The following is a 27,588-nucleotide window of genomic DNA, read 5'->3' on the forward strand; positions in this document are numbered from 1 at the left end:
GTTATAGATGGACAGATATGATAGATGCAAATAAAACATTTGCATCCTCCCAAGAAGTCTCATGATTTCTAAAAGATTTTTCTCATTTTACGTATATAGCCTCAGCAGCATTAGGGTCTTGATCTGTCAACTCCCTAAAATCAGTTGACAATTCATGTTAATTCTATCTCTACAACACAGCACCTGCTATGTGCCAGGTAATGTGCTAAGTTGTTGTTTGTCAAGGTTTTCAAAGAGGACTGATGACATCATGGGGTGATAACTTGACTTTTATTTGAATGGGATTTAAGTGAGGCAGAGTTGCACAACATTGTCAGCCTCACTTTCTCTCCCAGAGTCATCAAAGTTCAATGGCTAGACAAAAGCCAGAATGACTGGCAATGGCCTTGGATGCTGTGGATGACTTTGGCATCTTCAATGTCTGACCAATCCCTAAGTGCTCCATAGCACCTGCTTCAGCCTTTTTCATGACTGTTGGAACAAATTGTTCTCATCTGTCCACTGCACAAGGGGAAGTCTTCACATGCTTGAGGTGGACATCCCCCTAATATACAGATGGGTCTGAGACCTGTTGGTACCCCTAAACCCAGTTTATCCTGTCTACCAAGATGGATTGGAGACACAGGTGAGAGGGGGATGACTAGTTAGATACCAAAGGTAGATGAGCAGCCCTGAAAAGAGCTCAGCAATCCTCACACTGGAGGTATCAGTCTTCCCTTAACACATTATATCATATTACAAATATGACCTCATTTTCTCTAATATTGTCGTTTCTTCTAGAATCAAATATAAACTTCTCTGGCATTTAAAACCCTTAACAAACTGGCCCCAACTTACTTTTTAGGATTACTTATTATTCCACTTAATGGATCCTGTAGGATAGTAAAACTGAACTTCCTACAGTTTCTCATACATAATAGTCCATTTCTTATCTCCATGAATTTCTACTGAGACTATGCTAAGTGTCAGGCATACAGAGAACGGCAAAAGAAGGGCCTTGCTCTCAAGGAGGTCATCATCTAATGGGGTAAGACATCACATAAAAAGAAGCTAAAACAGAGAGGAAGGGCACCCTGTGGCATGGAGGCATGTTGAAATCAAAGACCAATGTATTGCAACCAGGTGGGAAAAGATGAGGCGGCTGCCCTGGGTGAGGGATCTGGGAGAAGCTCTCCACTATCCACCCTCCGCCCTCTCTAATCACAGGATACCAATCAACACCCTCTAGATATACACACCTAGGTGGGAAATGATGAGATGGCATTCACTGGCACCCTCCAGGGTCTAGGAGGAGCACTCCACAAATATCTAGCATTTGTTTCTTTCCCTCTATTCACATAGCCAAACCACGCCCCCCATCCCCAGTTCAGGGCATCATTGCATTTCATAAAGATTATTTCAATAGCTTCTTAATTGGTCATCCTTTTTCCTTTCTAATACACCCCTACACAGCTGCTAAATTGATATTCATGAAGCACATAACTAGCCATGTCACTTCCCTGACCAGAAAATTTTGGTAGGTCCCTATTGCCTCTAGAATAAAAAGCAAATTTATTTAACGTTTTCTTCTTAAAATATACACATTTTAAAAACTATTTAAAATGCTTCACATTTTGGCACTAATTCATCTCTCTGGGCTGATTTTACATCATTCCCAATCACATCTGTTTTAGGCCAAACTGTCCAGATTATTGTTTCCTATCCATGACATTTGATCTCTCATTACCAGGCCATTGTATAGAATGTCCCACATGCCTACAATATTTTCTTTTCTCATCTCTACCTTTTGAATCCCTTTACCCTAACTGCTATGAAATCTGGACAGTTTACTAGCACCACGCCAGGAAAATGAATCACTTTCATTTGAATTGTCTTAGGAAGATTCTGAAGATCACCTGGCAGGATAAGGTACCAGACACTGAGGTCCTTTCTCAAAGTAAACTGCCAAACTCTGCTTCAGAGAACATAATTTTGATGGACTGGCCAAGTGTTTCTAATGCCAAAAGTATGTTTGCCTAAAAGACTATTTTACAGAGAACTCACACAAAGCAAGTGTTCACACGGAGTTCAGAAGAAGTAACACAAGGATATTGTCAAGGTCTCTCTGAAGAACTTTGCAATTGATTTGAGACATGGGAGACATTGGCACAGGACTGCCAAGCATGGCATGCCCCCTCAAAGAAGGCACTCTGCTTCATGAACAAAGCAGAACTGCTGTAGCTCAAAAAAACCATGAGATATGCAAATTTAAAGATACCCTTCAAGTGTTCAAATGAACTATTTGTGCTCGACCTGTGAGAAAGCCTTCCAGGCTGATTGGTCTGACTAGCCACAGTCAGACACACTGTACCTTGACCCCAACATAGTGATGTCATGTTGGTCCTCTTTGAGAAGAAAGGACAATGACCAACCCCAGCGCAAGTACTATATCTTTCAAGAGACCTTTCCTGTTTTTACCCAGTTATCAGTGTTCCTTTCCAAATTATTTTGATTGACTTTCATTTATTTATATAGTTGTATTTTCTAATCTGCATATATATTTCCCCACAACACAATAGTTTTAGGAGTAGGAGTTATTTTGTTTTTATTTTTTTGTATCCTCAGATCTCGCACTTGTCTAGCACACAATAGGGAACCCAGTAAATATTTGTTGAATTAGACTAAATTGAGATCAGAAACTGTCTTATGTATCTTTACATCTCCCTCAATATCTAAAAAAATTTTTATACAAGCTTAATAGATGGTGTGCTGAATGAACAGTGCTGAAACCACTTTCCTTAAAACCATGTCAAATAATTCTCTTTCAATAGTTACATTAAGGATTCTGTTTGAAGCCTCCACTTGAATAACTTTAGTGATTCTCCTCCAGGAGAGCTCATTATTTAACAAGTAAGCCCATTCCACTTTTAGACAACTCTAATTGTTAGTAAACTTGTCTTTATATTAAACTTAAATTGGCCTCTCTGCAATTCCCATTTTGCTGTCAGCAAGCAAGTGAAAGTAAATAGAATTTATCCTTTACATGACAATTCTTCAAGTATTTGAAAATGATCATATCTAATCCCCCCTCTCAACCACCAAATCTCTTCTCTAGGCCAAACATTTGCAATTTCTTCAACCAATACTCACATAGAAGAGGAAGAGGTGGAGGAGAAGAAAGAAAAGAAAGAAGAAGAAGAAGAAAAAGGAGGAGGAGAAGAGAGGGAGACAGAGGAAGAAGAAGGAGGAGGAAGAGCAGGAGGAGGAGGAGAAAGAAAAAAAGAAAGAAGTATCAACGATCCATTTTATAAATTCAGAAGAGAAAAGAAGAAAGTTCAAAAGGGGACAGAAAAACAAAGAAGGCTTGATATTATTGTGATAAGTCTAATTCACATTTTTAAAAAAGATTGAACTTATTAGGAATTTAGAATTTTACATACAATCCTCTTTTTTGATACTTTATAGATTCAAATGCTCACATTTGTTGATGTTTCTTAAGTTCATATTTTTTAAAAAAATTAAAAAGAATTGCACACCAGAAGTTGGTATTAAAAATATCTACAAAATTTCCTATCCATATTTGCAGAGATGGAGTACTATAAATATGGCAGAGGGCTTTGAATGTTGGACTTGGTTGCTATGTTGCTGAGCTTTGCCTTATCTATTTTTTTAATTCTTTGTTATATGCCACAGCTCTCTGGGAACGGAAGAGAATGAGAGAGAAAGAAAGGGGAGAAGGAATATATTGGGAAATGAAAGTGATGCACAAACACGATATTAACATTTTATTTTTAATAGTTTTTATTTTACCAATAGCATATCAAGACAATTTTAGCATTCATATTTACAAGATTTTGAGTTCCAGATTTTTCTCCCTCCTCTTCTCTCTTCTGAAAATGGAGGGCAATTTGATATAGATTATACATGGGCTGTATTGTAAGACATATTTCCATGTTAGTCACAGTTGTAAAAGAAAAAAACATGGTTAGAAATAAAGAAAGTGAAAATATATGCTTCAATCTGCATTCAGAGTCCATCAGTTCTCTATCTGGATATCAGTAGTGTTTTTCTTCTTGAGTCCTTTGTACTTGTCTTGGATCATTGTGTTGCTGAGAAGAACATTCATAGATGATCATCACACAATATTTCTTATACAGTGTACAATGTTTTCCGGGATCTACTCTTTTCACTATGCGTCAGTTTATACAAGCCTTTCCAGGTTTTTCCAAAAACTGTCCATTCATCACTTCTTATAGCACAATATAATTATTTTGGTCCTCTGAGAACAAAGCATTACTTTACATTCATATACCACAGCTTGTTCAGTCATTCCCCAATTGATGGGCATCCTCTCTATTTCCAGTAATTTTCCACCACAAAAAGGGCTGCTATAGATATTTTTGCACATGTAAACCCCTTTCCTTTCTTATGATCTCTTTGGGATATAGATGTAATAGCAGTATTGCTGGATCAAAGGATATGCACAGTTTGGTTACCCTCTGGGCATCAAATTGCTCTCCAGAATGGCTGAATCAGTTCACAACTCCATCCATAGTGCATTAGTGTCTCAATTTTCCCACATCTTCTCCAGCATTTGCCATTTTCCTTTTCTGTCATATTAAGCAATCTGATAGGTGTTGTCTCAGAGTTGTCTTAATTTATGTTTCTCTAATCAAAAGTGATTTATAGCACTTCTTATGTTTATAGATAGCTTTTATTTCTTCTTCTAAAAACTCCTGTTTAAACCTTTTGACCATTTATCAATTGAGGAATGGCTTATATTATAAATTTGACTTGGTTGTCTATGTATTTGAGAAATGAGGCCTTTATCAAAGACACCTACGGCAAAGATTTTTCCTCCAGCTTTCTGCTTCAATTCTAATTTTGGTTGCATTGGTTTTATTTGTACAAAAACTTTTAATGTTGACATAATCAAAATTTTCTATTTTACTGTCCACAATTCTCTCTATCTCTTGTTTGGTCATGAGTTCTTACCTTCCCCATAGACGTGACAGGTGGACTATTCCTTGCCTTTTTTATTTGCTTATGGTTTTATCTTTTCTATCTCAACCATGCACCCATTTTGACTTTATCTTGGTGTACAGTGTGAAATGTTGATCTATACCTACTTTGTGTCTTATTTTTTCCAGTTTTCCAGTTTCCCAGAAGTTTTTGTCAGATAGTGAGTTCTTATCCCAAAGTTTGGGGTCTTCAGGTGTATCAAACATTGTGTTACTGTGGTCATTGAGTACTGTGTCTTGTGTACCTAATTTATTCCACTGATCCACCACTCTGTTTCTTAGCCAGTACCAGATAGTTTTGATGATTACTGCTTTACAATATAGTTTTAAATCTAATATTTCTAGGCAACGTTGCTTTGCAATTTTTTTCATTAATTCCCTTGATATTCATGAACTTTAGATCTTCCAGATGAATTTTGTTGTTTCTTTCTCCAGCTCTATCAAGTATTTTGATAATTTGATTGGTATGACACTGAAAAAGTAAATTAGTTTAATTAGAATTGTAATTTTTATTATATTGACCCAGCCTACCCATGAGTAATTGGTATTTTTCCAGTTGTTGAGATCTGACGTTATTTGTGCTAAAAGTGCTTTGTAATTGTGTTCATATATTTACAGGGTTTATTTTGGCAGGTTGACTACCAAGTATTTTTTATTGTTTACAGTTATTTTAAATGGAGTTTCTCTTTCTATCTCTTGATGCTGGGCTTTGTTGATCGTAGAAAGAATGCGAATGACTTATATGGGTTTATCTTACATCCTGAGACTTTGCAAAAGCTGTTCATTATTTCAAGTAGTTTTTTTAGTTAATTCTCTAGAGTTCTCTAAGTAGATCATCATATCATCTGCAAAAAATGATAGTTTTGTTTCCTCATTGCCTATTCTAATTCTTTCTATTTCTTGTTCTTCTCTTATTGCTATAGCTAACATTTCTAGTACTATATTGAATAATGTAGTAATAATGAGCATGCTTGCTTCATCCTGACCTTATTGGGAAGGCTTCTAGCTTATTTCTATTATAGATAATGCTTGTTGATTGCTTTAGAGGTACCGCTTATTATTTTAAGTAAAACTTCATTTATTTCTATACTCTGTAGTAGATAGATAGTACACTCTCTAGTAGAATGGGTGCTGTATTATGTCACAAACTTTTTCAGCATGTATTGAGATAAACATATGATTTTTGGTGATTTTGTTATTGATATGATCGATTATGTTGATAGCTTTCCTAATATTGAACCAAGCCTGCATTCCTGGTATAAATTCCACCTGGTCATAGGATATAATCCTTGTGATATATTTCTGTAATTCCCTTCCTAGTATTTTGCTCAAAATTTTGCATTGATATTCATTAGGGAAATTGATCTATGATTTTCTGTAAGGGGCGCTGACTGCCACGGCCATCTGGGACGCCACACTGATGCACATCAGGTAAACTGAGTCCGGAGCAGGGAAGGGTAAACAAGATGGTGCTGGAAAGGACGGCCCCACCCCTAGTTTGTGTTTGTTACTATAGCTCCGGTTTGTGTTCGTTACTATAGTTTTGGGTTTGTTTGTGTGTGTTACCATGGTTTGTTGGGCTGACTGGCAGAGACTATATAATCAGAGTGCTTGCTTGAATAAATCGGAGTTGCTTCATGACCCGCTCTCCATGACCTGCTCTCCCACCTCATTCTTTTACTTGCGAACTCCACAGGAAGACGAGCAGCCTGCTGGTGAGGCATAAGACTTGCTTCTCTTGGTGTGTTATGCCATTACCATAGCAATTTTCTTTCTCTGTTTAACTCCTCCTGGTTTAGACATCAGCATAATATTTGGCATTTGATAGGACTCCTTTTTCATCTATTTTTCCAAATAGTTTGTATAGTATTGGAACTAATTGATCGTTGGATGTTTGGTAGAATTCACTTGTGAACCCATCTGTCCCTGGGGATTTTTTCTTAGGAGTTCATTAATGACTTGTTCAATTTCTTTTTTTTTTTTTTCTAAGATGGCATTATTTAGGCATTCTATTTCCTGATCTGTTAATCTGGGTGATTTATATTTTCATAAATAATCACTGATTTCACTCAGATTGTCAGATTTATTGGCATATAATTGGGCAAAATATTTCCTAATGATTGTTTTAATTTCTTCTTCATTGGTAGTGATTTCACCCCTTTCATTTTTGATATTTGGTGTTCTTTATTTTGTTAGTCAAATTGATCAGTGGCTTACCTATATTTTTTATAAAACCAGCTCCTATATTTGTTTACTGGCTCAATAGTTTGAATTTTTTTGTCTTTTTTTTTCACTTTCAATCTTATTAATCTCACATTTGATTTTCAATTTGGTGTTCAATTTGGGGATTTTTAATTTGTTCTTTTTCTAGTTTCTTTTTTGGTTTCATGCACAATTTGTTGATCTGCCTTTTTCTGTTTGGGTGATGTAAGAATTTGTATCACATAAATTTTGGAATGCTGTCTTATTATTGTCATTCTCTTTAATGAAATTATTGGTTGTTTCTATTATTTGTTCTTTGACATTTATTCTTTAGGATTAGTTTAGTTTCCAATTAATTTTTAATCCTTCCACTACTCTTTGCTGAATGTAATTTTTATTGCATTATGAACTAAAATGAATACAGCTATTATTTCTGCTTTTCTGCATTTGATTTTGAGGTATTTATGCCTAATACATGGTCAGTTTTTCTGTAGGTACCATATGCTACTGAGAAAAGGGTATATTCTTTTCTGTTTCCATTCAGTTTTCTCCAAAGGGCAGTCATATCTAACTTTTCTAATATTCTATTTACTTCCTTAGTTTCTTTTTTGCATCTTTTTTGGTTCAATTTATGAAGTTTTGAGAGGAGACAGTTGATGTACCCCACTAGTATAGTTTTGCAATTTCTTCCTGTAACTCCTTTAATTTCTCCTTTAAGAATCTGGATGCTATACCACTTGGTGCATACATGCTTAGTACTTCCTTATCTTTTTAAATTAGGTCTATTTTTTGCTTTTTATTTGTTTGAGATAAGAATTGCTAGCCCTGATTTTTTTTTTTTACTTCATCTGAATCACAATAGATTCTGCCTCAGCCCCTTACCTTTACTCTGTGCATTACTCTGCTTCAGATGTGTTTCTTGTAAACAACATATTGTAAGATTCTGGTTTTTTTATCCACTTTGCTATCTACTTCTGTTTTATGCTAGAGTTTATCCCATTCACATTTAGTTATGATTACTGTGTATTTCCCTCTACCCTATTTTTCCTCCTGTTTTTCCTCTCTTTTCACCCCTTCCCTCCTCACCAGTTTGTTTTGCTTCTGAATTCCAGTTCCCTTCAGCTGCCCTCCCCTCTGTCAGTGACCCCCACCCAACCTTTTACTTAATTTCCTACCCTCCTACTTCCCTGTCAGGTAAGATAGATTTCTATATTCAATTGATTGTGTATATTATTTCTTCTTTGAGCCAATATTGATGAGAGTAAGATTCAAATGATACTCATCACTCACCCTTTCATCTTTCCCCCTCCTCTGTAATAGGTCTTTTGCTTCTATTCATGAAATAATTTACCCCATTCTATCTCTTCTTTCATTCTGTATCCAGCGTACTCCATTTTTTCATCCCTTAGTTATGTTTTTTGTTTGACTCTCTTAAATTCATCTTATAATTTCCCCCTCTGTCTATGTTTATTCCTTCTAGCTGTATTGTTGATGATACAATTTTTAAGAATTAGAAGTATTATCTTCCTGTATAAGAATATAAACAGTTTGGCTTTTTTGAATCCCTTATGTATTCTTTCCCCTTTTTACCTGTTTATGTTTCTCTTGATATTGGAGATCAGCTTTTTTTTTGGTTTAATTCTGGTCTTCTCTTTATGAAAGCTTAAAGTTCTTCTATTTCATTGAATGACCATTTTTTTCTCTTGATATATTATGCTTAGTTTCACTAGGTAACTGATTCTCAGTTGTGGTTTTAGCTCCTATACTTTCCAGAATACAATTTTCTATGACAACTGATCTTTTAATCTTGCAGCTGCTAAGTTCTGTATAATGCTAATTGTGGCTCCCTGACATTTAAATTGTTTCTTTCTGGCTACTTGATGTATTTTTTTCTGTAATCTGATAATTCTGAATTTTGACTATAATGTTCCTTTGAGTTTCTATTTTGGGATCTCTTTTATGAGGTGATCAGTGGATTTTTTCTGTCCTCTGGTTCCAGAACATCAGGGCAATTTTCTTTGATAATTTCTTGGAAGATGTTGTCCAGGTCTTCCTTTTGATTGTGGCTTTCAGGTGGTCCAGTAATTCTGACATTCTTTCTCTTGCATCTAACTTCTTGGTCAATTGTTTATCCCATAAGGTATTTTATATTTTCTTCTCTTTTCTTTCATTCTTTTGAATTTGTTTGTTTGATTCTTAATGTCTCATAGAGTCATTACCTTTCACTTGCCCAATTCTAACTTTTAAAGAGTTGTTTTTCTCAGTTAGTTTTTGTACTTTCTTTTCTAAGCAGTTGTTTTCTTTTTTGAACCTGTTGATTCTTTTTTCATAATTCTCTTGCATCACTGTCATTTGTTTTCCTAATTTTTCTTCTACTTCTCTTATATGAGTTTTAAGCTCCTTTTTGAGCTCTTCCAGGATTTTTTTCTGAACTTTAGATCACTTCACATTTTACTTTGAGGTTTTGCCTACAGGTATTTTGGCATTGTTGTCCTCTTCTGAGTTTGTGTCTTGATAGTCCCTTCACCATAATAGCTTTCTATTGTCAGATTCTTGTGGAGGGGGTTGCTCTTTTTTTTGACCTTTTTCCTTTATTTGAAATTTGAGCTCTGCTCCTGGAGTGGAAGGAGCACTATCTCAGATTTTTTGTGACAGAGGCAGAAGACTCTAGCTGTATATCTGGTGATGCATTGATGCTGCCCTGAGGCCAAAAGGGCACCCTCATATCTATTGCAGTACTTAGAGGATGGCTGGTGCTTCTGGAGGCTATGGGGGTTTGGTAGCTGATCTGGTGCTAAGCCGGGGTTCTAGAGCTGGCATTTGGCATGTGCTGAGGTTGTTGGGATGTTTCTGCCTTTTCCCAGTGCCACACTGAAGTTCGTGGTGGTCTGGCCATGGGACATTGCCTGTTTGCTCAGTGCTATGCTGAAGTATATGGCAGTTCTCAGAACTGGAGTCTGCCCATTCCCCTAGCTATGCTGAGGCATGTTAGGGGTCTTGCTGTTAGCATTTAGCTGCTCCACTGTGCTGGAACTCAAGATCTACCACAGGTTTCCTGAGGTGAGGCTTGTTGTTGGCTTGCTGGGATGCTTTCTGTCCTGGACTTTGCTCCCCTTTTACACAAGTAAGACAGACCTTTCCTGATAATCTTACAAGTTTCTTTGGTTCAAAGATTGTTTCACCCCTGTCTTTTTGCTCATTCTTCTATTCCAGGATTTGTTTGGGATACTATTTTCTGGTTGTTTGGAGGTGAATATGGAAGAATTACAGCAATTTACTCTTTACTCCACTCTCTTGGCTCACAGTAGTCATCAATATAATTTTAAACAACAATAGAGATATAATTAGAAAAAGAGGTGGGTAAATCATGGAGGAATGAGAGATTACCAAAGACATTACTATATGATTATAAAATAGCCAGTAGAAAACAAAAAAAAAAAATCTAAGTAAATTTTTTCTCAATGAAATATCAAGTTGTTCCCTTACCTTTTAAAAAATATAATTTTGTATTTTTCATGTCATCTTGAATTCCTGATCAATCCCTCTTCCCTCTCCCACCCAGTTAGACATCCATTATAACTAAAATATTTTAAAAGGGAGTGAAAATAGAAGAATAAAAAGTTTAGCAAAACTAATCATTATATCTCTCAAGTCCAGCACTATATATTGTTTTTCATATCCTTAGTCTCCCCATTCCAACCTCTATCCATTTCTATAAAAGAGGGAGAAAAGTGTATTTTCATCTCAGTTCTGTGGGGTGAAGACTGATCCTTATTAGCATACAGCATCTAGTTTCAAAGAATTGATAAGTATTTATTAAGAGTAACTACGTTCTAGGCATGGTGCTTAGCACTGGAAATACAAAGAAAAAGGAAAAATAGTCTCTGACCTAAAGGTACTTGCATTCCAATGTAGGGAGACAACATATATGATATATAAATCACATTATACAGAATGAATACAGAATTGATAGAAATTAATCTTAGAAGGAATAATAGTTTGTTTGATTTTGTTATAGCTGTTACTGTGTTTTCCATGCTTATTATCATAAGTATGGCATATGTTATTTCCGTGGTTCTTTTTTCACTTTTTTTTTATCAGTTTGTATGTTTTACCTAAAGACTTCATACTCATCATTGCTCATATTACATTAATATTCCATTACTCACCTACATTTAACTTACCCATCCCTTGTTCAATAGGTATCTATTTGGTTTCCAGTTCTTTTCTACCATAAAAGCCGCTGTTTCAAATATTTTGGTGATTATTGAACCCCTTTACTTTAATGACCTCAGAGTATATATCTATCAGTGAGACATCTGATTCAAATTGTATGTATATTTTAGTCACTTTCTTAGTTTAATTTTAACTTCTTTTCCAGAATGTTTGGACAAATCCATATTTCCATCAGCAATTTATTAATGTTCCTACTTTAACACAACACCTTCAATGCTGTCTGTATCTTTTGTCATCTTTGAAAATTATCTGAGTGTAACATGAGGCTTCAGGGTTTTTTTTTTTAATTTGGATTTCTCTTAAAAGCAATTTATGTTTTCTTAGTTTATCAAATTCATTTATTTATGTGTCTCTTTGTATATTCTGTTCTATTTCTCTACTTTTCTTTTAAAGCCAATACTAAATAGTTTTTAATAATCACCACTTTACAATGCAATTTGAGTTACAGAAATATCATGTCTCTTTAATTCCTACTTTCCCCTTCCATTATTTCCTGTAAAAGTCTAGATTTTTGCTTCTCCAAATGAATGATATTATTTTTATTCATTCTGTAAAGTGTCACTTTGGTGGTTTGATTCACATATTCTGTATGATTCATTTAGGTAACATCACCATTTTTTATCATAATGTTGTAGCCACGTCATGAGCAATCAATATACTTCCAGTTACTGAAATTATTCTTGATTTTTTAAGCATTTTGTAATCTTATCTATACGTGTTGAGTGTTCTGCAGTAGATTGATTTTCAGATATTTTATGCATTTTTAGTTGTTTTGAATGGAACTTTCCATTCAATTATTCCTTCCTGGGTTTAGTTATTGCTACAAAGAAATACTTTTGCACATTTATTTTGTAATCTATTATTTAACTGAAGTTATTGGTCATTCATTTAGTTTCTTACTGACTCTCAGGTATCCTCCATGTAAAATAGTTGTCACAGCATTGGAAAAGAGAAATATTTTTGACTCCTCTTTGCTTATGTATATACCAAAAATTTCCTTCTCTTATTATGTTGTTATTATTTGCAATTCTAGAACCAAGTCAAAAAACAGGAAGGAAAGGGAGGTGGAGGACTCTTACTTGATTTCTTGATTTATTAGGAAAGTTCTAGACTATTCCAATTTTGCATAATGGTAGCTTTTGACTTGAAACAAGTTTTTATCATATAAAAGATTCTTCTATGATTATATTTAATGGAGTTTTAAGCATAAATGAACATTCTATTTGGTGAAAGGTTTTCAAAAGTTAATGGATATAATAAATGGCTAAGGTTTTTATTTTAATATGATTATTTAACTACTTTCTTAATATTAAACTACCCTTGTAACACTGGTATAAATCCAACTTGACAATAGGGAATGCATCCATTCACACACACACACACACACACACACACACACACACACACGCACACACATATAGATAGATAGATAGATATACACACCCACATCCTCAAGTGTACAAATACATCTAATACTACATACAAACTTTCATAGTGTATTCATAATCTTTTGCCAGGATTTTATTTATAACTTTGGAAGTGATAGACTTTAATTATATTGGTCTATTATCTTTCTTTGCTTGATTCTTCCCTAGTTTAGATATTATATTTATTTCACAAAATTGTGTTTTATAGAGTATTTTTTCTCATTTTTTTGGAGAATTTATAGAGTATTGACTTTGAGTGTTCTTTTAAAATTTAACTTGTTTTCTTCTGAGAGAGTTACAATTCTTATGCTGTTCATATGCATCTCATATTTGAGGTCAATATAATTTTGCCATATATAAATTGTATTCTTTTAAAAATTATTGTTTTTTTGCTTTTCTTCCAGATTTTCCTTTACTTTTGTGTATTTACATTCTCATTAGGTGTCTTTTCTTTTGTTTCTTTGGAGAGACTCAGTCATGGATTCAAGTTTTCTATTTTATCAATTATTTCTGCTGTCTGAATTATAAATTCTGTTTTAATAAGTCATTTATTCTTAAGTCATTTGGGAGTGCATCTCCATTTTCTTTTAGGAATTAAGAGTCCTCTGCTTCATTTGATTTTGATTCATTTTCCTTTGTCTTGCAGTTTTTATTTTGATATGTTTGGACTCATTTAGATGTTTGGAGGCCATCTTCCCTTCTGTTATTGACATCTTTCTTGTTTGATATATAAGCTTGCACTCAGGGTTTTTAATTGAGTTTCTTTACTTCTGAGATCTTTGGCAATTTCATTTTTCTTTCTTAGAGTATCTTGTCACTCACTCTTCAGCTCTTTCCCCTTTGACGGTGGTTTCCCTGAGAAATGCACCTCTAAACTGTCTTTGCCTTCTTCCACACTGCACCTTAGTTGCAACCCAAGTGGCTTCTTTTGGGATAAGACTGACATTAGCTGAATGTCAAACCCCACATATGTGCTGTTGCCTTACCCAAGTTGCCTCTGTTCTTTAATTCTGTGAATGAACGCTACTGCCAGGTAGCACTGATGGTCTGGGCAAAACACAGAGGACAATCTTCCTTACTTCCACTTCTTTCACATGGTGGGGAAGTGAGGGAGGGTAAAGCTGATTTCCATGGTTTGTTTCATCAAATGGTAAGGTGATGGCAGGGGCAAGAGAGTGTGCTGGCAGAGACTGAAATAGTAACAAAGGAATTGCTGAATGGGTCCCAAAGCAGAATACCTGTGCTGCCCTTCCCAAGTTTGGGGGCCAGTGGGAGAGCAGGTGCTGAGTGCTAGGGAACAGGGATTAGTCTTTTTTTACTGTTAATTCATCTGGTTGTTATCTCATTAAAGTCCTTATTGTCTTAACCTATAGAGACACCTGCAATCACTTTACCTCTTACATTATTTATTATTTTTGTGAGTTTTGACAAGTCATGAAGATCAGAGAAAATGTCATATTTTTGTTTTGAATGTTGTCTTGTCTTGCATTCCTTTTACTTGAATCATTTGATTTTTCTTATCTGTATACTAGTTTTCACTGAGCTTGCTCTTCAGTATTTCTCTGTTGTAAATGTATATTAATATTTATTATTTGATAGTGCCAAAGCAAACTAAGTGTTACATAAGTGGAGTGTCATTGTGGTTATAATTTGCAATCTACATAACCCCTTGCTGATACTCATTGAATATCATCCTCACATACTCATCCCCATTTTGGCAACCTGGTTTATCTATTAGGTTGATTAGTTTATGGTTCTTTGGTTAAATACTTGCATTATGAATCAATAATGTGAAAATATGACTTTCATTTAGAAATTACCAGTGTTGACATTCATGAAGGATTAATGATATTTTGAACAGATCCTATATGTGGGAATGAAAGTTGGGGACAACTGTAGAATTGTGTCTATTGGAATGAGATTAGGAAAATCCACTGAGAAAATCTGTGAATTATCAGATGTGTATAACCATTTTAAAATATCTGACAAAAATTCACATAGGCAGAAACTGGTTTATGATCTTCTTTTGAAAGAGAGACAGTCCTGGAAAAATCTGCAAAACTGATGAATGAAAGTTGTGACAGTCACTTTCTGGCAAGCTTAGCGTTACACTTGTACTTTTTACCTGTGCAAGAAACTAAGACAAGATATTTGTCATCAGGGTCAGATTACTCATTTGTGAATGATGTTTATTCCATATGTTCTATGCCAAATATGAAAACTCTATCCATGCCTAGACAGGGACAATTCACCTAATTCAGATAACAACATGACATCTATAAGAAACCCAAAGCTAGGACCACTACAGTGGAAAGAGATGGATGCTTGCCTAGTATGTCAAGCAAGGGCTGTATCACTTGAGGTGCAGAGCACAATGTCATCTGTGAATAGCACAACATATTATGGTATAGACCGTAAAAAAAAGGACCAACGTAATGATTTTCTCAGCAGTGATCTTTCACCCTCATGGGGAAAATGGTAGCAATCTAGAACTTCAATATGTCCTCAGTCAGCAGAAATAAATAATGTGAATTGCTTCTTTAAAAGTACTAAATGTCATGCATTTGAAGATCTGTAGGATCTAAAGTACAGCAACCCTGGAGTAATGTTTCTTAAATATGTGAAAGATTTTGAATTACTTTATGACTCCAGTGTTGGAGCTCACAGAGCTTTCAGAGAATGGCACTACCATTCAGTATAAACAGGAGTTAGTATCTCAATTTTTGGCACAGGTAAATTGGTAGCTAGTAATAACATAGAAAGGAATGGCTCCTCCTGAAAGAGAAGATATGAACAGATTGATTCAAAGTGCCAAAGGACAATCAGGGTTATGTGGCTTGCCCAGGGTCACACAGCTAGTAAGTGTCTCAGGTCATATTTGAACTCAGAAAGATGAGTGTTTCTGATTCTAAGCCCTATTCTCTATCCACTGTGCCAACTAGCTGTCCACCATATGCCAGTCACTACGCTAAATTTTAAAGATACAAACAAAAAAGTGAAAAATAGCTCCTGCCCTCATGCTCTTGGTCTAATGCAGGAGACAACAAGCAAACAACTGTGTGCAAACAAGCTACAAACAGAATAAATTGGAGACAATCAATAGAGACAATGCATTAGCATTAAGGGAGATCAGGAAAGGGTTCTCATGGAAGGTAGGACTGGAACTTGAAGGAATGAAGGAAAGTCAGGAGAAAAAAAGGGAAAGACAAGAATTCTAAGCATGAGGCACAGCTGGTGAAAATGTCCAGAATAGGGGGATGGTGCATCTTATGCAAGGAATAGCATCTAACACAAAATGTGGGTGGAGAGCGCATTTGTATTTATGGGGACTATGAAACAACTCAATTGGAAATTGATTCCAGGTATGACCATAATGGAAGAAACATTGAGCTGAGAGAAGAAAAGTATATTCAGTTGCTGTGAGGGCAGATCATATTATGATTGATTATTTCAAAAGCAATGTATATAATTCCTGGCTTTGCCAGGCAGAGTAGCCTTGTATAGTCACTCTCAGAATGAACTCTTAGAGTGTAAGTACTTTAAATCAATTTCAATGTTTATGAAAGGAAGAATAGGACAGATCAGTTCTTCCTGAAGAGATAGAAATGTACAATCACAATCACAAAGAAGGTATGTCTTTTTGTGAAAAGGGAATCATATTATATCAAGCATCATAGTCACTTTTTGCCTCAGATGTGGGATTTAAAGTTATGCTATCCCTTCTTTTTCTTCCCATCTTCCATATGAGTAAATGAAAACTTTTCTTCTAAAAAAATACCATTTCTTTTTACATCACATAATCCCCCTTTGGTCAGTTCCCTGGGAAGAAAAGTAAATAACAACTAGTCCAAACCCAGCCAATGTGGTAACTGGATCTGACATGAACATGTAAACACTCTATACTCATCCTTCACTTCTCTAATGAAAGGAGCACATTTCCCATTTCCTTCTGTCAAGGTTGGTTATAAGAGTTACTCAAGGGATTTTTGGCTTTGTTTTATTTAGTGTTCTTTTCTTTTCCATTACTGAAGACATTGTACATGCCGTCCTCCAGTTCTGCTTATTTCATGCAGTGTGAGAAGGCAACATAGTGTATTGGAGAAAGCACTAGAGGGAAATCAGGGACACTCAAAATAAATGAATTAAACTCAGTTTGTTCTAGAAAACAAGAATAATAACAAGAAATAATTGGTGACAATACAGTAGTTTGCTAAAAGTTTTTATTTTGTCCCCACCTTTATCCCTAGGCAGGAGAGAAAAACCTCAAGGGATTCAAGAAACCATAGTCAAAACAAATGAATATTTTCAAATCTAATAGCTATAGATACATACATTTAAAAAATAAAAACAAAAGTTATGCTTCCCCTTTCCACCCCCCCGCCAACTTTTGGTTCTTTAAGAGGAAGTTTTGCTGGGTAGAAGAAGGGCGGTGTATACTTGGAAAATAAATAATGTGGAAAATAAATAAGTAATAAAAACAAAAATATTATTAAAGTCCAAAATAAAAATCATCAGTTGTATTGGCATATGGTAAAAATTTCCAACTGACTGCGCAACAATTATTTAATGATAGTAACAAAGAAGGTAAAAAAATGTGTATCGGCACTTATTGAATCTTTGTATAAGAATGATCTGCCACTGTCATACTGTCTGTTGGTGTAGGCTCATGAAATTAGATAAATTATGTCAATGCATTGAATGCTACATTTGAAAATGCAAAAAATGTAAACTTGTGGTTAAATGATCTTTGAAGTAGAATTAAAAGTACCATGATATCTGCTATGTTTCTTAATACCATTCATTTAGGTAACTACAGTGTAATTAGCTGATTTCCAAAAAGCCTGAAACTAAAGAAATCAAAATTTGAGAATGATAATAGATAATAGTTTGATCTTCACAGCAATGCAATTTAAATTGAATTGTTTTCATTCTGATTCTTTTAAAAGTGAAGATATTTCTCTGTGATGGAGAAATATATAACTGATTTGCTGCAAAAATCCATTTAAGGTACTGAAATTACTAACAGCAAAAACATCAGAGATAATTTAACTAGAGAATTTGGAAAAATACCAAAGAGTTCAGACTCATAAAACTCATCATTGGGATCCACAAGTTCTAGTATTAATGGAGAAGGAAAACTACTATACTTGTTTTATACATGTGCTATTTTTGTGTCATAGAATGACACCCAATAAATTGAAACATCTCGAAAATATGCGCATAGAAAATAGCTGACAGAATTTTTAAAAATTTGATGCCTTTATGAGGGAAAAACCAATTTCTTTTTTCAAAAATAATGCTTGTGATAATGAAAGGATTGTTTGCATCATATGTGTATACTTACAGGATTGCTAGAGGCAAAAGCATGATTTAATAAGATAACTACTGGTATTACTTGTACGTCTTGATATAATTGAAAAATAGTTAGAAAATTATATGTAAATCAGCTTCAAATGGTTCCACTTGCACATAATATGATAGTAAGGAGAACTGTCCAGAAATCTGAAATTTTTGTGATCCATTGAGGAACTAAAATTTTTCCATTTTGCAGTCACAAATGGATGAAATGAAAGTAGTTAAAGATACTCATTTGATTGCATAAGTACAATATGTCATTGAAAAGTATGTTAGGAAATATTTTGTTACTTTGGAAACCTACACTTAGATTTGTCTTGTGATAGTACACTAAAACAAGAGCTTGAAATTGAAAATTAACTTAACATTTGACTATGGGTAAATAATTATCTAGCTTAACAATTAAAGCAATAAACATTCTACTGCCTTTTATAATATCTTAGTTAAGGGAAATTGTTGTCAGTTTTAGATGCTATAAAGATTTAAAAATTGATACTCATTAATGACTAAAAAAATTATGAGGTGCAATATCATGAATGATGCCATGTTTTAAGAAATTTTATGATGAAAAATAAATCTACACATCGTATTAATATATTATTAAAGTTATTAATTTTATATGCTATAAATATAAAAATTATCATGTGAAAATGAGCATCTGTGTGTGTTACTTTACTCTAGGTTTAAGATTTATTTCTACTTTAAAATTGTAATATATTCTTAATTTTATTTGACGGAAATATAAATGTTACTTGTGTAGACTTTTGTGAAAAGTGGGAAGATGGTACAAAATATTGTTTTGCCAAAAGGGGAAAATACTTGGAAACCACGGAAGTAGAAAATCTCAAAAACAAATATGAGAGTCCTAGAGACTTCAAAGGAATTACCAAAAAAAAAATAGATTCAATTTGTAGAATGTACATGTATCTCTGATTTTAAAAGGTATATCACAAGTAAAATTGTTGAAAGTCTTTCTACTTTGTATTCTGATTTCAATTCATCAAAGCAACAGTGTGTATATGCTTATACAAGTAAACAAATTTAATTGAACTTTGTTCCTGTAGCTGAGATCAATTTCCTTTTAAAAGGATGTTTCATATATATAGTTCATTTTACTACAATGCAATAAATATACAACTGTATTAAATATGTCACTTTGAACCAGCTATTCTACACTGATATAGATGTAACATAAAGTAAGTTATTGCTTGTGGAGAATTTTCTTGAATCCTGTTTTTTCAACTTTTGATGAGTCACTTCATCCTTCTAGCCTTCACTTTTCCAATCTGCAAAATGAGCAGTCAGCATGGTGTGGTGAAGAGCCTTGAATTTAGAGTCAAAGGACCTAAGTTCAAATTCTAGTTCTTTTGCAAATATCTGTGCAACCTTGGGCAAGCCATGCATTTCCCTGGCCTCAGTATCCTCATCTGCAAAATAAGATGTTTATACTAGATGAGGATACTGAGGTTCTCTCTGCTTCTAAATCTATGATTCTATGGCCTTCAAGATTATATTTTTAAAAAATTTCAGAGAACTTAAGAAATTTCAGAAAATGCCAAACATTTCATTTATTAATTTATATACCAGCAACATCTCAAAGAAAAACTTGAGATAAAATTATAATTGAAAGAATACCTGACTCCAGAAATGGCATCTAAAGTAGGATGCTAAAAATCCTTCCATATAATCCAATAGGTCAATATTGGCAGACTTCAGGAATTAAAATTTTACAAGCTATTCTAGGTATTTGAAAGGTACTATATATAACTATAAGTCATAGTAGTAATGTATAACTTAGGTCATGAAACTGCTACCAAAATAGTGAATTTTCTTCTCCAACATCAGCTCCATGGGGGACTTCTGTCAGCAAAACTAATTCAACATGGATACAAGATTTTTTTCCAAAGGAATCTTCCAGATTTGCTACTAGACATATTGACTACCTCCATCTCCCTTTCCTCAACATGAGTATAGACTAGAATGTTAAAACCTTCCCAAATAAAATTGTTTAAACCACCTCAAACCCCTGAAAATAACCACAAAAATTCTAAACAAATTCTAGAAAAGCAGAACCCACAAAATGACAGAGTGAAATAAATTTCCAGCCCAAGACAACCAGGAAGATGAACAGTAAAGGTCTATTGCACCACACTGAGAGAGAAGTATAGTCCAGTACAAAATGTGTTGGCACAGACCAGGCCCCAGTAAAGCTGAAGCAGGCCTCAAGGGACTAAATCACTGGCAACTATAGCAATTTCCAGACTTATCAACCCACAAACACCATAGAAAACTTAGAAGTTCAGCAGGAAAGTTCTGTCAGACTTGGGTGACAGAGGAGTGTGGTCCAGCCCTAGCCCTGGGGATGCATCCCAAGCTTTCCGCCCACACAAGGTGGGGGAATTGAGTGGTTGATTGGAGGGGGATTGCAGGGATCTCTTTGCTGGCACTGAGATGGGATTATCTTGCTTTGCCTATGATTAGATCTAGGTCCCAGTCCTGGGTGGAAGCCCTGGGGCAAGCTGGAGAACTAGTATAGCAGAGCTTGTGGCAGCAGTAAAGATGGAATCCTCCTCATAGGCCAAAGGAAGAAAAGAGTGCTTGTGGTCACTTCCAAACTATAGCACACGCCAGGAGAGTAGAAAACACTTCTTGGAAGAACTGAAATTTTATAGGTTCCTAGAAGTATCTCTGAAAACAGTTACACAAAGCCCCTGAAGTTTGGAACAGTATATACTCCACAATGGAAGCAGAGCCCTATCTTAAGAAAGAGTTAAAAAGTCAAGTAATCAACTGAGAAAATGAGCAAACAGTGGGAAAAACCTCACACTACAGAATCTTACTTTGGTGACAAAGAAGATCAAAACATACAATCAGAAGAAAAAGAAGACAAAGTCAAAGCCCCTACATCCAAAGCCTCCAAGAAAAATATGAATTGGTCTTAGGTCTTGGAAGAGTTCAAGAAGGATTTTAAAAGTCAGGTAAGAGAAGTGGAGAAAAAATTTAGAAGATAAATGAGTGATGCAAGGAAATCATGAAAAATGAGGCAATGGCTTGTTAGAGGACACCCTCAAAATTATAGGAGAACCCCCCCCCAAAAAAAAACACCTTGAAAAATATACTGACCCAGGAGGCAGAGCCAAGATGGCAGAGGAAAAGGACAGACCTGCTCTAGTTCTCCTCCTATATCTTTAAAATACCTGTAAAAATGACTCTAAAATTCTAAAGTAGCAGAAGCCACAAGATTACAGAATGAAACAGATTTCTAGCCCAAGACAGCCTTGAAGACTGACAGGAAGGTTCTATCACACTGGGCTTAGAGCAGAGAGTAGCCCAGTGTGGTCCATGTGGCACAGACAGGTCTGAAGCAGGCTTCAGGGCACAAAATCATGGGAAGTTCCTGTGGGTTTCCATATTTCTCAACCAACAAATGCCAAAGGCAGCTTCAAAGGTCAGTAAGACTCTTTCATCTGGGTGAGAGAGGAGCTCATTCTGGCCCCAATCCCAGCTCCAGGGCAGTAGTAGCATTCACTTTTGAAGCCCTCAGCCTAAAGACCCAGTGGGAGTCAAATGGCTGACATCCATTTCAGTCCTGAGTGGTAATCCTGGGGGGAGGAGGAACACTGGTGTGGCATGGCTGGTGGCAGTTGTGGAGAGGGGATCCTACTCATAGTAACAGGACAGAAAAGATTGTTTTTGGTTGCTCAAAGACAAGAGTGCAGGCCAGGAGAGGAGTAAACTCCTCTCCCTTGATTGTACCACCTTGAAGGAACAGAAAACTTATAGATCCCTAGAGATATCTCAGAGAACAGCTGCACAAAATCTCTGAAGCCTAGTGTAGTATACTTTCCACTCGACAAAGGACTCAAAAGCCAGGTAACTGGCTGGAAAAATGCCCCAAATGGGGAAAAAATAAGACTATAGAAATTCACTTTCTTGGTGAAAAGGTATTTTCTTCCACCATTTTGGATGAGGAAGAGCAAAGCATACAATCAGAGGAAGACAGTAAGGTCAATGTTTCTACATGCAAAGCCTCCAAAAAATTATGCAATGATCTCAAGCTATGGAAGAGCTCAAAAAGGATTCTGAAAATCAAGTAAGAGAGGTGGAGGAAAAATTGGGAAGAAAAATGCATGTGATTCAAGAAAATCATAAAATTAAGTCAACAGCTTGCTAAAGGAGACCCCCAAAATGCTGAAGAAAATAATACCTTTAAAAATGGACTAACCCAGGGCGGAGCCAAGATGGCGGAGTAGAAAGACGCACATACACATAGCTCCGAACCCACAACCCACAGAACGGCTACAGGGGACCAACTCACGATGAATTCTGCACCCAGAGGCCACGGAATATTGGAGCAAGGGAGATTTCTGTTCCAGAAAGACCTGCAAACCTCTTGCGGGGGGTCCTTCATGCTGTGGACTGGGTGCCGGGACTGGGAGCTGAGTGCAGCCCTGCAGCGGCCACGGCACCGAGAGGAGGAGATCCGAATGGGCTACGGGGACGAGATATTCTGCGGCCACGAGGGTCCCTCCACCCACAGAGGGACCTGCAAACCTCTCGCAAAAGGTCCGTCGCGCTGCAGACGCGGACCCCAGCCCGGACCTGCAGTGGCCGCGGCTCCGAGAGGTACAGATCCGAGCAGGCTTCAGGGATGGGATCTCCAGCGGCCGCACAAGCCCCCCCCCCCCACAGGTGACAAGGGTCAGTGAGAGAGTCTCTTTGGCGGGTCGAGAGGGGAGTGGGGTGCCCCCATGGCTCGGGCCCCCCCAGGAGATAGAAGCTGAGAGACGGCTGCAGACAGGGGCTCCCCAAGCAGGCGGGAGCCTGGATCCATTGTGGAAGGTCTGTACATAAACCCCCTGAGGGAACTGTGCCTGAGAGGCAGCCCTGCCCCGACCTGACCATCTGAACTTAATTCTCACACTGAATAGCAGCCCTGCCCCCACCAAAAGCCCTAAGGCGGGAAGCTGCATTTGAATCTCAGTCCCCAAACGCTGGCTGGGAGGATCAGGAGGTGAGGTGGGTGTGAGGAGAATATTCAGAGGTCAAGCCACTGGTTGGGGAGAATGCCCAGAAAAGGGAAAAGAATTAAAACTATTGAAGGGTACTTTCTCGGTGAAGACACCTCCTCCCTTCCTTTCTGATGAGGAAGAACAATGCTTACCATCAGGCAAAGACACAGAAATCAAGGCTTCTGTGTCCCAGCCCACCCAATGGGCTCAGGCCATGGAAGAACTCAAAAAGAATTTTGAAAGTCAAGTTGGAGAGGTGGAGGAAAAACTGGGAAGAGAAATGAGAGGGATTAAAGAGAAGCATGAAAGGCAGATCAGCTCCCTGCTAAAGGAGAACCAAAAAAATGTTGAAGAAATTAACACCTTGAAAACTAGACTAACTCAATTGGCAAAAGAGGTTCAAAAAGCCGATGAGGAGAAAAATGCTTTCAAAAGCAGAATTAGCCAAATGGAAAAGGAGATTCAAAAGCTCACTGAAGAAAATAGTTCTTTCAAAACTGGAATGGTACAGATGGACGCTAAGGACTTTATGAGAAAGACAGATATCACAGAACATAGCGTGAAGATCCAAAAAATGGAAGATAATGTGAAATATCTTATTGGAAAAGCAACTGACCTGGAAAATAGAATCAGGAGAGACAATGTAAAAATTCTGGGACTACCTGAAAACCATGATTAAGAGAAGAGCCTAGACATCATCTTCCATGAAATTATCAAGGAAAACTGCCCTGAGGTTCTAGAACCAGAGGGCAAAATAAATATTCAAGGAATCTGCAGAACACCGCATGAAAGAGATCCAAAAAGAGAAACTCCTAGGAACATTGTGGCCAAATTCCAGAACTCCCAGGTGAAAGAGAAAATATTGCAAGCAGCTAGAAAGAAACAATTCAAGTATTGTGGAAATACAATCAGGATAACACAAGATCTAGCACCCTCTACATTAAGGGATCGAAGGGAATGGAATAGGATATTCCAGAAGTCAAAGGAACTAGGACTAAAACCAAGAATCACCTACCCAGCAAAACTGAGTATAATACTTCAGGAGAAAAAATGGTCTTTCAATGAAATAGAGGATTTTCAAATTTTCTTGATGAAAAGACCAGAGCTGAAAAGAAAATTTGACTTTCAAACACAAGAATGAAGAGAACCATGAAAAGGTGAACAGCAAAGAGAAGTCATAAGGGACTTACTAAAGTTGAACTGTTTACATTCCTACATGGAAAGACAATATTTGTAACTCTTGAAACATTTCAGTATCTGGGTACTGGGTGGGAGTACACACACACACACACATGCACACACGCACACATACATAGAGACAGAGTGCACAGAGTGAATTGAAGAGGATGGGATCATATCTTAAAAAAAAAATGAAATCAAGCAGTGAGAGAGAAATATTGGGAGGAGAAAGGGAGAAGTTGAATGGTGCAAATTATCTCTCATAAAAGAGGGAAGCAAAAGACTTATTAGTGGAGGGATAAAGAGGGGAGGCAAGAGAAAAACATGAGGTCTACTCTCATCACATTCCACTAAAGGAAAGAATAAAATGCACACTCATTTTGATAGGAAAACCTATCTCATAATACAGGAGAGTGGGGCACGGGGGCACAAGCAGGGTGGGGGGGAGGATGGAGGGGAAGGCATGGGGAGGAGAATGCAATCCGAGGTCGACACTCATGGGGAGGGAAAGGATCATAAGAGAATAGAAGTAATGGGGGTCAGGATAGGATGGAGGGAAATATAATTAGTCCTATACAACACAACTAGTATGGAAATCTTTTGCAAAACTACACAGATTTGGCCTATATTGAATTGCTTGCCTTCCAAAGGGAAGGGGTGGGGAGGGAGGGAGCTAAAGAAGTGGGAACTCAAAGTGTTAGGATCAAATGTAATGTTCTTACCACTGGGAAATAAGAAATACAGGTTAAGGGGTCAAGAAAGCTATCTGGCTCTACAGGACAAAAGAGAAGACGGAGACAAGGGCAGAGAGGGAGGATAGAAGAGAGAGCAGATTGGTCACAGGGGCAATTAGAATGCTTGGGTTTGGGGGGGGAGGGGATAAAAGGGGAGAAAATTTGTAACCCAAAATGTTGTGAAAATAAATGTTAAAAGTCAAATAAAAAAAAATAAAAAAAATAAAAAGAAAAAATGGACTAACCCAAATGGCAAAGGAGGTCCAAAAAGCCAATAAAGAGAAGAACATCTTACAAAGTAGAATTGGCCAAATGGAAAAGGAGGTCCAAAAGTTCACTAAAGAAAAAATTTCTTCAAAATTGGAATGGAGCAAATGAAAGTTAATGAGTCTATGAGAAATCAAGAAGTTATAAAATAAAACCACAAGAATGGAAAAAATAGAAAACAATGTGAAATACCTTACCAGAAAAACAACCAAACTGGAAAAAAAAACAGGTGAGATAATTCATAAATTATTGGATTACCCGAAAGCCACAATTAAAAAAAAAGAGCCTAGACATCATCTTCAAGAAATTATCAAGGAAAATTGTCCTGATTGTTTAGAATGAGAAGGTAAAATAGAAATTGAACAAAATCCACCAATTACCTCATGAAAGAGATCCTAAAGAGAAAACTCTTAGGAATATTGTGACCAAATTCCAGAGCTTTCAGGTCAAGGAGAAAGTATCACAAGCAGTCAGAAAGAAACAATTTTAGTATTGTGAAAACAATCAGAATCACACAAGATTTAGCAGCTTCTATATAAAGGGATAAGAGGGCTTGGAATATGATATTCTGGAGATCAAAGGAGCTAGGATTAAAACCAAGAATCACCTACTCAGCAAAACTAAGTATAATCCTTCAGGGGATAAAATGGTCATTCAATGTAATATAGAACTTTCAAGCATTCTTGATGAAAAGACCAGAGCCAAATAGAAAATTTGGCTTTCAAATGTAAGAATCAAGAGAAGCATGAAAAGGTAAACAGGAAAGAGAAATCATAATGGATTTATTAAAGTTAAACTGTTTACATTCCTATGTGGAAAGATGACATTTGTAACTCACAAGAATTTTTCTAGTATTGGGGTAATTGGAGGGAAGATGATAGATAGATAGATAGATAGATAGATAGATAGATAGATAGATAGATAGATAGATAATAGATAGATAGATATAGACATAGAGGGCATAGGGTGAGTTGAATATGAAGGGATGATATGTAAAAATAAAATTAAGGGGTGAGAAAGGAATGTACTGGGAGAAGAAAGTAAGATGTAGAATGAAGTAAATTATCTCACATAAAAAAACAAGCAAAAGATCATACAGTAGAGGGAAAGAGGAGGAATGTGAGAGGGAATGAGTGAATCTTACTCTCATTGCATTTGGCTTAAGAATGGAATAAATACACATTGAATTGAGTATGGAAATCTATCTTAACCTACAGAAAAATGGGGGAAAGGGGATAAGAGAAGAGGGATGAGAGAAGGGAAGACAGTTTGAGGGAGGGGGTAATCAGAAGAAAACACTTTGAGAAGGGACTAGGTCAAAGGAGAGAACAGAATAAATGGAGGATGGGATAGGATGGAGGGAAATATAGTTAGTCTTTCACAACATGACTATAATGGATGACTACACATGTATAACCTATATTGAATTGCTAGCCTTCTCAATGAGAGTGGGTGAGAATGGAGGAAAGGGAAGAATTTGAAACTCAAAGTTTTAAAACTGAATGTTGCAAACTGTTTTTATATGCAACTGGGAAATACGATACAGAGGCAATGGGGCATATAAATCTATTTTGTGTTACTTGAAAAATAGAATGGAAGGGGATAAGAGAAGGGGGTTGATAGAAGAAAGGACAGATTGGGGGAAGGGGTAATAAGAATGCATACTGTCCTGGGATGCAGAAGGGAGAATATTTGGAACCCAAAATCTTGTAGAAGTGAATATTGAAAACTAAAAATTAATTAATTAATAAAATTATTTAGAACTCCACTTAACTAAAACTAATTCTGTAAAATTTCTACTTGTCTCATCCACTGAGAACAATGCAAGTGTTGTGAGAGGTTTCATGGTAAGAAAATCTAATGAAGAATTAGAATATCACTAGGTAGTAGTGGTGGTACAACAGCTATCATTTACATAGTACATTTTATGTACTAGGCACTAATCATATAGTCATTTTACAATTATTAGCTCAGTTGATCTTCACAACAACCCTGGAGAGATGATTCTATTATTATCCCTATTTTACAGATGGAGAAACTGAGGCAAATAATAAAAAAATCTGAGCATCAGAGGTCAGATTTGAACTCAGGTCTTCCTAATTCCAGTCCCAGAGCTGTGTCCCCTGTGCCACTAGATTCCCTTTATTTCACCAGATTTCCATTATAAGCCATATGT

General features: G+C 36.2%; 1 protein-coding gene across 1 annotated transcript in view; it reads right to left on the reverse strand.

Annotated features, from left to right (window-relative positions):
* Nucleotides 1-27,588, reverse strand: part of PTPRR (protein tyrosine phosphatase receptor type R) — a 348,363-nt gene that overhangs the window by 306,706 nt on the left and 14,069 nt on the right. The gene's annotated exons all lie outside the window — the stretch shown is intronic.

Source organism: Notamacropus eugenii, chromosome 3 (assembly GCF_028372415.1).
Source record: "Notamacropus eugenii isolate mMacEug1 chromosome 3, mMacEug1.pri_v2, whole genome shotgun sequence".
Classification (NCBI taxonomy): domain Eukaryota; kingdom Metazoa; phylum Chordata; class Mammalia; order Diprotodontia; family Macropodidae; genus Notamacropus; species Notamacropus eugenii.